Below are 10,985 nucleotides of genomic sequence, written 5' to 3' on the forward strand. Positions count from 1 at the left end.
TGATAAAAACCTTAAAAAGTAACTTTTGAAGAAATGTTATAAATATTTTTTCTCCACTCACTGTTATTTTAAAGAATCCAAAGGAACTGTGAAGCCCAAGTTCAGTTCAGTTGCTCAGTCGTGTCCAACTCTCTGTGACCCCATGGACTGCAGTACGCCAGGCTTCCCTGTCCATCACCAACTCCCAGAGTTTGCTCAGACTCATGTCCATTGAGTCAGTGATGCCACCCAACCACCTCATCCTCTGTCGTCCCCTTCTCCTCCTGCCCACAATCTTTCCCAGCATCAGGGTCTTTTCCAATGAGTCAGCTCTTCACATCAGGTGGACAAAGTATTGGAGTTTCAGCCTCAGCATCAGTCCTTCCAATGAATATTCAGGGCTGGTTTCCTTTAGGATTGACTGGTTTGATCTCCTTGCTGTCCAAGGGACTTTCAAGAGTCTTCTCCAGCACCACAGTTTGAAAGTATCAATTCTTTGGCACTCAGCCATCTTGGTCCAACTCTCACATCCATACATAACTGCTGGAAAAACCATGTCTTTGACTGTGTGGACCTTCGTTGGCAAAGTGATGTCTCTGCTTTTTAATATGCTGTCTAGGTTGGTCATAGCTTTCCTTCCAAGGAGCAAGCATCTTTTAATTTCATGGCTGCAGTCACCATATCAGTGATTTTGGAGCCCAAGAGAATAAAGTCTGTCACTGTTTACATTGTTTCCCCATCTATTTGCCATGAAGTGATGGGATCAGATGCCATGATCTTAGTTTTCTTAATGTTGAGTTTTAAGCCAGCTTTTTCACTCTCCTCTTTCACTTTCGAGAGACTCTTGAGTTCCACTTCACTTTCTGCCATTAGGATGGTGTTATCTGCATATCTGAGGTTATTGATATTTCTCCCTGCAATCTTGATTCCAGCTTGTGCTTCATCCAGTACATTCGCATGATGTACTCTGCATATAAGTTAAATAAGCATGGTGACAATATACAGCCTTGACATACTCCTTTTCCAATTTGGAAGCACTCCGTTGTTCCATGTCTGGTTCTAACTGTTGCTTCTTGACCTGTATACAGATTTCTCCAGAGGCAGGTAATCAGTTCAGTTCAGTCGCTCAGCTGTGTCCAACTCTTTGCAACCCCATGAATTGCAGCACGCCAGGCCTCCCTGTCCATCACCAACTCCCGGAGTTCACTCAAACTCACGTCCATCAAGTCGGTGATACCATCCAGCCATCTCATCCTCTGTCGTCCCCTTCTCCTCCTGCCCCCAATCCCTCCCAGCATCAGGGCCTTTTCCAATGAGTCAGCTCTTCACATGAGGTGGCCAAAGTACAGGAGTTTCAGCTTTAGCATCATTCCTTCCAAAGAAATCCCAGGGCTGATCTCCTTTAGGATGGACTGGTTGGATCTCCTTGCAGTCCAAGGGACTCTCAAGAGTCTTCTCCAACACCACAGTTCAAAAGCATCAATTCTTCAGTGCTCAGTCTTCTTCACAGTCCAACTCTCACATCCATACATGACCATTGGAAAAACCATAAGGTGGTCTGGTATTCCCATCTCTTTAAGAATTTCCCACAGTTTGTGGCGATCCACATAGTCAAAGGCTTTAGTTGTAGTCAAGGTAGAAGATGTTTTTCTGGAATTCTCTTGCTTTTTCTATGATCCAATGGATGTTGCCAATTTGATCTCTGGTTCCTCTGCCTTTTCTAAAACCAGCTTGAACATCTGGAAGTTCATGGTTCATGTATTGCTAAAGCCTGGCTTGGAGAATTTTGAGCATTACTTTACTAGCATGTGAGATGAGTGCAATTGTGCAGTAGTTTGAGCATTCTTTGGCATTGCCTTTCTTTGGGATTGGAATGAAAACTGACCTTTTCCAGTCCTGTGGCCACTGCTGAGTTTTCCAAATTTGCTGGCATATTGAGTGCAGCACTTTCATAGCATCCTCTTTTAGGATTTGAAATAGCTTAACTGGAATTCTATTACCTCCACTAGCTTTGTTCATAGTAATGCTTTCTAAGGCCCACTTGACTTCACAATCCAAGATGTTTGGCTCTAAGTTAGTGAGCACACCACCGTGGTAATCTGGGTCATTAAGATCTTTTTTGTATAGTTCTGTGTATGCTTGCCACCTCTTCTTAAATATGTTTTGCTTCTGTTAAGTCCATACCATTTCTGTCCTTTATTTTGCCCATCTTTGCATGAAATGTTCCTTTGGTATCTCTAATGCCCAGATAGCTCAGTCAGTAGAGCATCAGACTTTTAATCTGAGGGTCCAGGGTTCAAGTCCCTGTTCGGACCTCTCTGTTTGCTTCTCTGGTGGCTCAGATGGTAAAAAATCTGCCTGCAGTGCAGGAGACCTGGGTTCAATACCTGAGTTTGGAAGATCCCCTGGAGGAGGGCATGGCAACTGACTCCAGTATTGTTGCTGGAGAATCCCCATGGACAGAGGAGCCTGGCGGGCTACAGTCCATGGGGTCACAAAGAGTGAAACCCAAATTTGTCTCTAAATCAATTTGCTCTTTTTCTTTCTTTAATTAGCTATGATTTGTTATTTCAGAGTTGCTGAGGAATAGAAATATCTTGATAGTATGGTCTTTTTCTAAGCAGAAAAACCAACATTGATATACCTATTTTGGAATGAAAAGGAACAAAATATTTTCATGATACAGAAAAATCAAATATGACAGACACTTTTCTTTTTAATAGCCTGTTTTCAACACTTGTCTTATAACTAGTTTTTCCAGCTATATTTTTGGTACATGTGAACATGTCCAGTCACCTCTACAGCAAGCCCTCAACATTTTGTCCACTTTAGGTAGCCAGGGTTTTAGATATTCAAGCAACTTACTTCACAGTGCTAAAAAAAAAAAAAAAAAGGAATATGCATAAATTTCAAAGGATTCACTCCTGCAAACAGTATAGAGAGCTGAGCACAAAAAATTTACAATCAAAAGTCAAGAACACAGAGACATCCTGATTCCAGTAATAGCAGACTACATAATGAGGGCAAGTTCTACGGTATAAATACTTCTATTTGAAAGCATTGAAGAGCCAAAGGAGCATTGAAAAAAAGGACAAAGATCCAGGAAAAGGCAGAAACCCAGAAAGAAAACTTTTCTATTTGGGGCCACTTTTCCCCTTGGAGACTTGTGCCAATTCCAGTTAAAGTGGCTGGGAAGCTGAGAAACTGAGCCAGAGTACTTTTGACAATCTGCCAGAGTTAGGGGGACACAGTTTGGGGCCAGGGTCTACCAAGAAGGAGCGCTCACTCTTTGATCTCTGTTGAGACCTGAACATCACATCTTAAGGATGAACTCAGAATAGACAGGCTTTTTAAAGATTGCAGGACACCTTTACAACATCTCTACATGTGAAACTTAGCATATCACAAACACAGTCAGAAGCTTTGCAGAGCAAATATTAATTCTCTTTAAAAAAAGGTAAGATTATCCTAGTCCTCAGATTATTTCTAAAAACAGTTGTGCACAATGTACTAAACACAACAAAAAATAACCAGGCACAAGAGAAATAAAATTATATAAACTGGAAACAGCAGAAAAAATAGACAATAAGCTAACAACAGTTACTTTAAGGTATTAGACTTATCAGATACAGACTTTAAAGTGTAATATTTTACTATTTTACATTGTTGATGAAGAAAAAAGCCAAGATTGAGAAATTCAACAGGGAACTGGAACACTAGTAATAAACAGCCACATAGAAGCTCCAAAAACTTTGTTGAAAAACACAATAATTGAAATTAAGAATACAATGGATGGTTTAACAACAGATTAAATGAGTTGAAGAGGAAATTTGTGAAGTGAGGGTTAGATCAAAAGAAACATTCAGAATAAAATGAGACATAAAAGGATGGAAAGACACTCAGCTGATGCAGTGAGAAACTCTACCATATAATAGGGTTCATGAAAAATAGAGACCAGTTGGGACAGAAGCAACATATAAAGGATAATGATTATAAACACCAAACCAAGGATTCGGGAATTCCTCCTTAATGATGCAGTATGAAAGCTTTCCATCTGAGGCAAGGCATAAGACAATGATACCTCCTCTAACCACTTTTATGGAAACTTTAAGAATAAAAAGGAAGAAATATAGTTGTCATTATTCTCAGACAATATGATTACATGAATAGGAAATCCAAAAGAATCTATAGTTCAATTATTAAAATTAATAGTTAAAATGAAGAAAATTACTTAATTTTGCTAACCCTGAAAATAATGATTCATTCAAAACAATTCCTTAGTAAGTATTCTTAACAGGCAAATAGGAAATATAAATAAATAAGAAAGTACAACTAATAAAAGGGCAAAATAAGTCTTAATCTCTGAAACCAATGAGGCAAAGTGATAGTCAAAAAAAAAAAAAAGTTCACATCTTTTCCATCATGTACGTACTCGGAGCTGAGCTGCAACAAATACAGCACATGTTGTGTCAGGCACTTGGGGAATGGAGAAATGGTCAAAGTTGATTCTTCTTTGCCTTTTTTTCAATCTGTGTCTGATACGTTTAATACTTTGAAGTAACTGTTACTTGATTTCTACTGTATTTTTTCTGCTGTTTCCAATTTATGCGATTTTATTTCCTTAGTGCTTAGTTATAGCTTATAGTCTATTTACAGAGCTAAGACTACTGCAGTTGGCAATCAGTTGCAAAGGAGTATGCTATGCTATGCTATGCTGAGTCACTTCAGTCGTGTCCGACTCTGTGTGACCCCACAGACGATAGCCTAACAGGCTCCCCGTCCCTGGGATTCTCCAGGCAAGAACACTGGAGCGGGTTGCCATTTCCTTCTCCAAAGCATGAAAGTGAAAAGTGAAAGTGAAGTCGCTCAGTCCTTTCCGACTCTTAGCGACCCCATGGACTGCAGCCTACCAGGCTCCTCCATCCATGGGATTTTCTAGGCAAGAGTACTGGAGTGGGGTGCCATTGCCTTCTCCGGCAAAGGAGTATAAGTCTTATTTATTCATTTGGGCACATCCTCACTCAACAAAAGAATATTGACTTCCTATCCTCCATGAATCAAGCATTTTTCCCAAGACATTAAGAAAGATAAACAGAAATAAGACAAAATCTTTAGCATTAGAGAAAAGACCAAAGAAGAGAGATCGGAAGCAAGGTCTGAAGATACAGGAAATGTTTTGTGGAGGACCCAAGAACTAAGCTAACCTTGCAATAGTGGAGAGAATTTGGGAATAGCCAGGATTTGGCTACCCAAAAACGAGGGACTTACCTGGTGGTCCAGTGGTTAAGAATTCATCTGCCAATGCAGGGGACACAGGTTTGAGTGGAAAGATTCCACACGCCATGGAGCAGCTAAGCCCTGCACAACAACTATTGAGCCCTCTCTCCTAAAGCCTGTGCTCTGGAACAAGCGAAGCCACAGCAATGAGAAGCCCGCTCACCGCAGCAAAGAGTAGCCCCTACTCTCTTCAACTAAAGAAAGCCCGCGCCCAGTAATGAAGACTCAGCACAGCCCGAAATAAATAAAACTTATTTAAGTTTAGAAAAAATAAAATAAAAAGTGGGAATAGACATGGGATGGTCATGCATTCCATCTCATAGACCAAAAGTTCAAATAGAAATTGGGAGAAATAAGGATGGATTTTTCTTAGTTTAAAAAGCCTACCAGAAGAATCCAGAATTCAGGCAGTTCACCAATCAGGATGAACTCTGGGCTTTTTGTACATGAGAAATGTCAAGACATACCCCTAATTACCTTTACTCTCTGTTTCCTAGAGTTAACAAGTATTTATTGCGTGTCTGTTTTAGGTAGATGAGCATGGTGTTTAGAAGCATGGATTTCAGAGTCAGATTGGCCATGTTTGAACCTGCCTCCACCACTTACTAACCCTAAGTGACCTAGACACTCTCATCATATGGAAAAGGGATCCTGATAATATTACCTCACAGATCTTTTACAAACGCTAAACGAATTAATCCACGTTACAACTTGCCCGATGCCTAGCACAAAATAGACACAGCTGTAATAATTATTGTTACCTCTTTTATGTCAAATGTTACCCTAAACACTGTGATAGATTTATTTTTTTTACGCCTCTCCCAGCAAAGACCTTTAAAATTTACTTGGAGTTTTCGTGGGGGAAGTTGCCACTGAAGTGTATGGTGAAGGATACTTAATATCATGAAGAAATATTCAAATATATTGTGAAAAGAAAAAAACAAAGGAAATGCAGTAGGGAACTGAAAGTATAGTCTCAAGTATCTTTTTTTGAACTCAGATTGGGTTTCTAAAATTTCAGAAAATAGGAGCAACTCTCTCTGGGTACTAGAAGTATGAGTGCTTTTTTTTTTTTTTTCGGTTATTTTGTTTTTTGAAAATTTTTATTTTGTGTTGGGATATAGACGATTAACAATGTAGTGATAGTTTCAGATGAACAATACAGGGATTCAGCCATACATATACACGCACCTATTCTGCCCCAAACTCCCCTCCCATCCAGGCTGCCGCATAACATTGAACAGAGTTCCATGTGCTGTACACAGTAGGTCCTTGATGGTTACCCATTTTAAACATAGCAGTAGGTACAGCCAACAGTCTGTGAGTCTCTTTCTGTTTTGTAAGTTCATTTGTATCATTTCTTCTTTGATTCCACATTTAAGGGATGTCATATGACATCTCTTCTCTGATTGACTTCACTCAGCATGACAATTTCTAGGTCCATCCATCTTTCTGCAGGAGTGTTTTTAAGAAACATTATTGGATTATAAACTTGAGGGAGAGACAGTGGGTGTAGTGGGGTTCACAGGCTTTGGGATCATAAAGAAGTGGGTAGATATCTCAGCTAAATCTCTGCCTGTGCAACCTCGAAAGAGATTTTATTCCTTTTATCTGTTCATTTTAACTTTCTCAGCCTCTGCTTCTTTCATCTACAAAATGAGAGTGCCTAGCACTTGTAGATGATTTACACACAGTGATTATTTCAGCAAGGCAAACTAACTTCCCCACAGCATTCATTCACAGCCTTCATCACCAGCCGCACAACTTCACCATAAGCCCAAGTCCATGCCATTGGCCACTCAGTGTAACCAGAGCTACAAGGTGATCATATTGGTCTCAGACCCTTTTTAAATACTCAGTGATGTCCAAGGCAATAGAAGTGTGTATTTGTTTCTTCATTCATCTGGCAAGAATTGATGTTGAATACCAGAATTTGCAGTAGTATATGCTAGGTGCTAGACTTTGTAAATATCTTGCTGGTCACAAAGTATGAAATTAAAATCCATTTTCATCAACATTCATTCAACGACTATTCATGAATTGTATTTACTATGCTAAGCAATGAGTAAGAAATTAGTTTATCCCCAATCCATTTCTTCTAGCCTCTTAGAGAAACTACACTTGGTTCTGCTTGTGGTTTCAAAAAGAGAACTAAAATTATATTTACCTTTGACTATAAATAGCATTGGAATAAGCACAAGTCAAATAATTTCTGACTGATCAAATCCTAGCAGCTCCTATATGACATTTCAATCTTTTCATGCTGTTTTTGAGCCATTTGAGTTGAGATATTTTGAATTTACTTGTTTCAAAAGTCAAGATCAGATGCTTTCTCATATTCTATCACAGTTTCAGGCAACACTGGAAGTTTAAAAGGTTTAATTTAATCTGAAAGTCTCTTATTTCATAATCGTCAATGCCAGGTAACCAAAACTTGAATGAAGGAAAAAAGAAAGAGCAGCAGAGCCTCTTCCTTCACAGCAGTTTTTCATGCAAATCTATCTCTGAAATCCATGCAGAATTAGATTCAAGAAATGGTACTCTTATGAAAAGTGTGCCACCCATCCCTATTGTTCACAATAGTTGTCACAGCAAAAAGTTTAAAGCAATCTATAGTAATAAAAGACTAGTTAAATAAAGTATTGTATTTTCACAGAATGGAATATACAGTCATTGAGATATCATAGACAAACGAGACATGGAAAATTCTACAAAATAAATTGCTATATAAAAATCAGATTACAAAATAATAGTTATAGGACATTTCAACCTCACAATTTTGACCCAGCTATTTTTGTCTCTAAAGAAATTTTGACCCTGAGGATATTTTACAGTACAAACATTTTGATAAGATTAGGCTAATATTGAACAAATTTTCAAGAAATTGGGTCCCAGAGAGTTCTTGAGTGGTCCAGTGGTTAAGGCTCCATGCTCCCATTGCAGGGGGCATGGGTTCAATCCCTGGTTGGGGAACTAAGATCCCACATGCTGTGAAGTCCAGCAAAAAAAAAGAAAGAAATTATGTCCCAGACAAACACCACTGAGCAATTTATTTCTTGATCAAAATAGTACTGTAACCATTTTTAATTTTTTTTTAATTTTCTTCTTTATTTAACTGAGCTCATTTCATTGACATTAGTTGTTTTCCACCTAAATTATAAAATCATAATTTCATTCATCAACAAGGTTTTTGTCACATCAATTTTTTTTTTATTTCTTTCAATCTTTGTGAGTTTTTCTTTTGTCACCATTATATCTACCAAGTTCAACATTTCTGGGTGAGAGTTTGCAAATCTAAATATTGTTAAGATCTTATTCTTCTATTAATTTTAATCAATGACAATTTTTACCACGTGTAGTTTAAGACATTGTCAATTTTATCCCATGGAGATTATTTGTACCAGTAACATTTAATGCAAATGTTATTATTTCTCAATTAACCCATATGAAAACTGAAAGCAAACAATAAAAAAAAAGGGGGGAAGGGAAAGAGGCCAAGAAAGGAAAAGAAAATGAGTGAATGAAAGAGAGAACAGGTGAATGAGGAAGGCAAGAAAGAATAAAGAAAAGGGAGACAAAAAGAAACATGTGAAGAAAGAAACAGGTCAACACATAAGAGTAGTCAAAGCAGAGGGATCAAAATGGTGGGATAGAATATGACTAAAATATAACATAATAATGCTATCTTTTCAAGCTTAATCTGGAGAAGGCAATGGCACCCCACTCCAGTACTCTTGCCTGGGAAATCCCATGGATGGAGGAGGCTGGTAGGCTGCAGTCCATGGGGTTGCTAAGAGTCGGACAGGACTGAGCGACTTCACTTCACTTTTCACTTTTCACTTTCATGCATTGGAGAAGGCAATGGCAACCCACTCCAGTGTTCTTGCCTGGAGAATCCCAGGGACAGAGGAGCCTGGTGGGCTGCTGTCTATGTGGTCGCACAGAGTCAGACACGACTGAAACGACTTAGCAGCAGCAGCAGCAAGCTTACTCAGACCAGTGCTTGCCCTTGATAAGATAAATTCCTGAAAAACTCCTCCAGAACATTTCTGTAATTCTTGGTTTTGGTCTCCCTACCTATTGATCTGCATGAGAGAAAGGATGAATTCACCACATCAATGAAGGATGTTTTTCTGTTCAGTTCAGTTCAGTCACGCCATCGTGTCCAACTCTTTGCGACCCCATGGACTGCAGCACGCCAGGCCTCCCTGTCCATCACCAACTCCCAGAGTTCACCCAAACTCATGTCCATTGAGTTGGCAATGCCATCCAACCATCTCATCTTTTTACATGACCATATAACAACCAGTTAAAACATGTAACATTTTATTAATATTTTGTTTGTTCTACATACTAAACAGTTAACCTAAGGTTGTTCATCAACATGAACACTAGGTATTTGGACATCAATCTGGTTGGGGTACACAGAAGTTGTGATATTTATAGCACAAAATAAAATATATTGATCTCCCTGGTATCAAAGATAAGGCTAAGATCAAGGTAATGAATGTATCAAATGCTTGGTGTTGGTCAAATGCTGGGTAAGGGGCATGAGGGAAAGCACAAAGTAGAGCAGATGAGAACAATGCTGGCATCTTCCCAAATGATGTATTTGCATCCTGGGGCCACGCTTAGAGCCAAGCAAGGTCTTCATTTCTGCCCTTCTTCATCTCCAGCTCCCAAGCAATTAACTTTACTACCCCAGACCAATAGTGTTCAAACCTCTCACTTCTTTTTTGGAGGCACAGACTCCAAAAATGTTATGCAAAGCCTAACTTTTTAAATCAGGAAAAGTTACTCTTCTGGAGCTAGAAAGAGCAAGAAAAAAAGCAGGGCTGGTAGAGGGGTAAATCTCACACACTTGGTTTCTTGCTCCTCCCCACTCCAATCACCCCACAGCAGGAGCCCCACAGAACCCAGTTTGAACCCCACTGACTTAGACTTCATAAACTATATTCTAGAATCTCTGAAGATAAATTTTACTAGTAAGCTTGCAAGGGTAGAGATGCCACAGCTTTGACAAAGCCTTGAAGGTTGAACCAAAGCATTACTTTTTTTTAGCTGCACCCCAACCAGTCCATTCTAAAGGAGATTAGCCCTGGGATTTCTTTGGAAGGAATAATGCTAAAGCTGAAACTCCAATACTTTGGCCACCTCATGCGAAGAGTTGACTCATTGGAAAAGACTCTGATGCTGGGAGGGATTGGGGGCAGAAGGAGAAGGGGATGACAGAGGATGAGATGGCTGGATGGCATCACTGACTCGATGGACGTGAGTCTGAGTGAACTCCGGGAGTTGGTGATGGACAGGGAGGCCTGGCGTGCTGCGATTCATGGGTTTGCAAAGAGTCAGACACGACTGAGCGACTGAACTGAGGGATTTTAGTTCACCAACCAAAGATCAAACCTGTGCCCCTCACCTGCATTGGGAGATTGGAAACTTAACCACTGGACCACTGGGGAAGTCCAACCTATTAAAAACTTAAAATTTAAACATCTCTTAGAAGTTCACTGCTGATTTTAAATTAGATTATTAAAAAGAATAATAATGATAGCCCACAATGATATAGCACCTTCTTCTTTCCTGACAATATTTTAGGTGTTCACATGTATTAATATATTTAATTCTCTTAACTCTGAGAGGTCAATATTATTATCTCCTACCTAGAGATGAAGAAGTCAAGCCACAGAGAAGTCACTAACTTGTCTGAGGTCATATACCTTGTTAGT

The 10,985-nt window shown here is 39.3% G+C and overlaps 1 non-coding gene across 1 annotated transcript; it reads left to right on the forward strand.

The window, feature by feature from the left end:
- Positions 1 to 2,221: 2,221 nt before the first annotated feature.
- On the forward strand, positions 2,222 to 2,294 carry TRNAK-UUU (transfer RNA lysine (anticodon UUU)). The gene has a single exon. It is a non-coding gene; the product is annotated as a tRNA-Lys (tRNA).
- The last annotated feature ends 8,691 nt before the right edge of the window (positions 2,295 to 10,985 follow it).

The sequence above is a fragment of the Bos javanicus genome, chromosome 5 (genome assembly GCF_032452875.1).
Source record: "Bos javanicus breed banteng chromosome 5, ARS-OSU_banteng_1.0, whole genome shotgun sequence".
NCBI classification, from domain to species: Eukaryota; Metazoa; Chordata; class Mammalia; order Artiodactyla; family Bovidae; genus Bos; species Bos javanicus.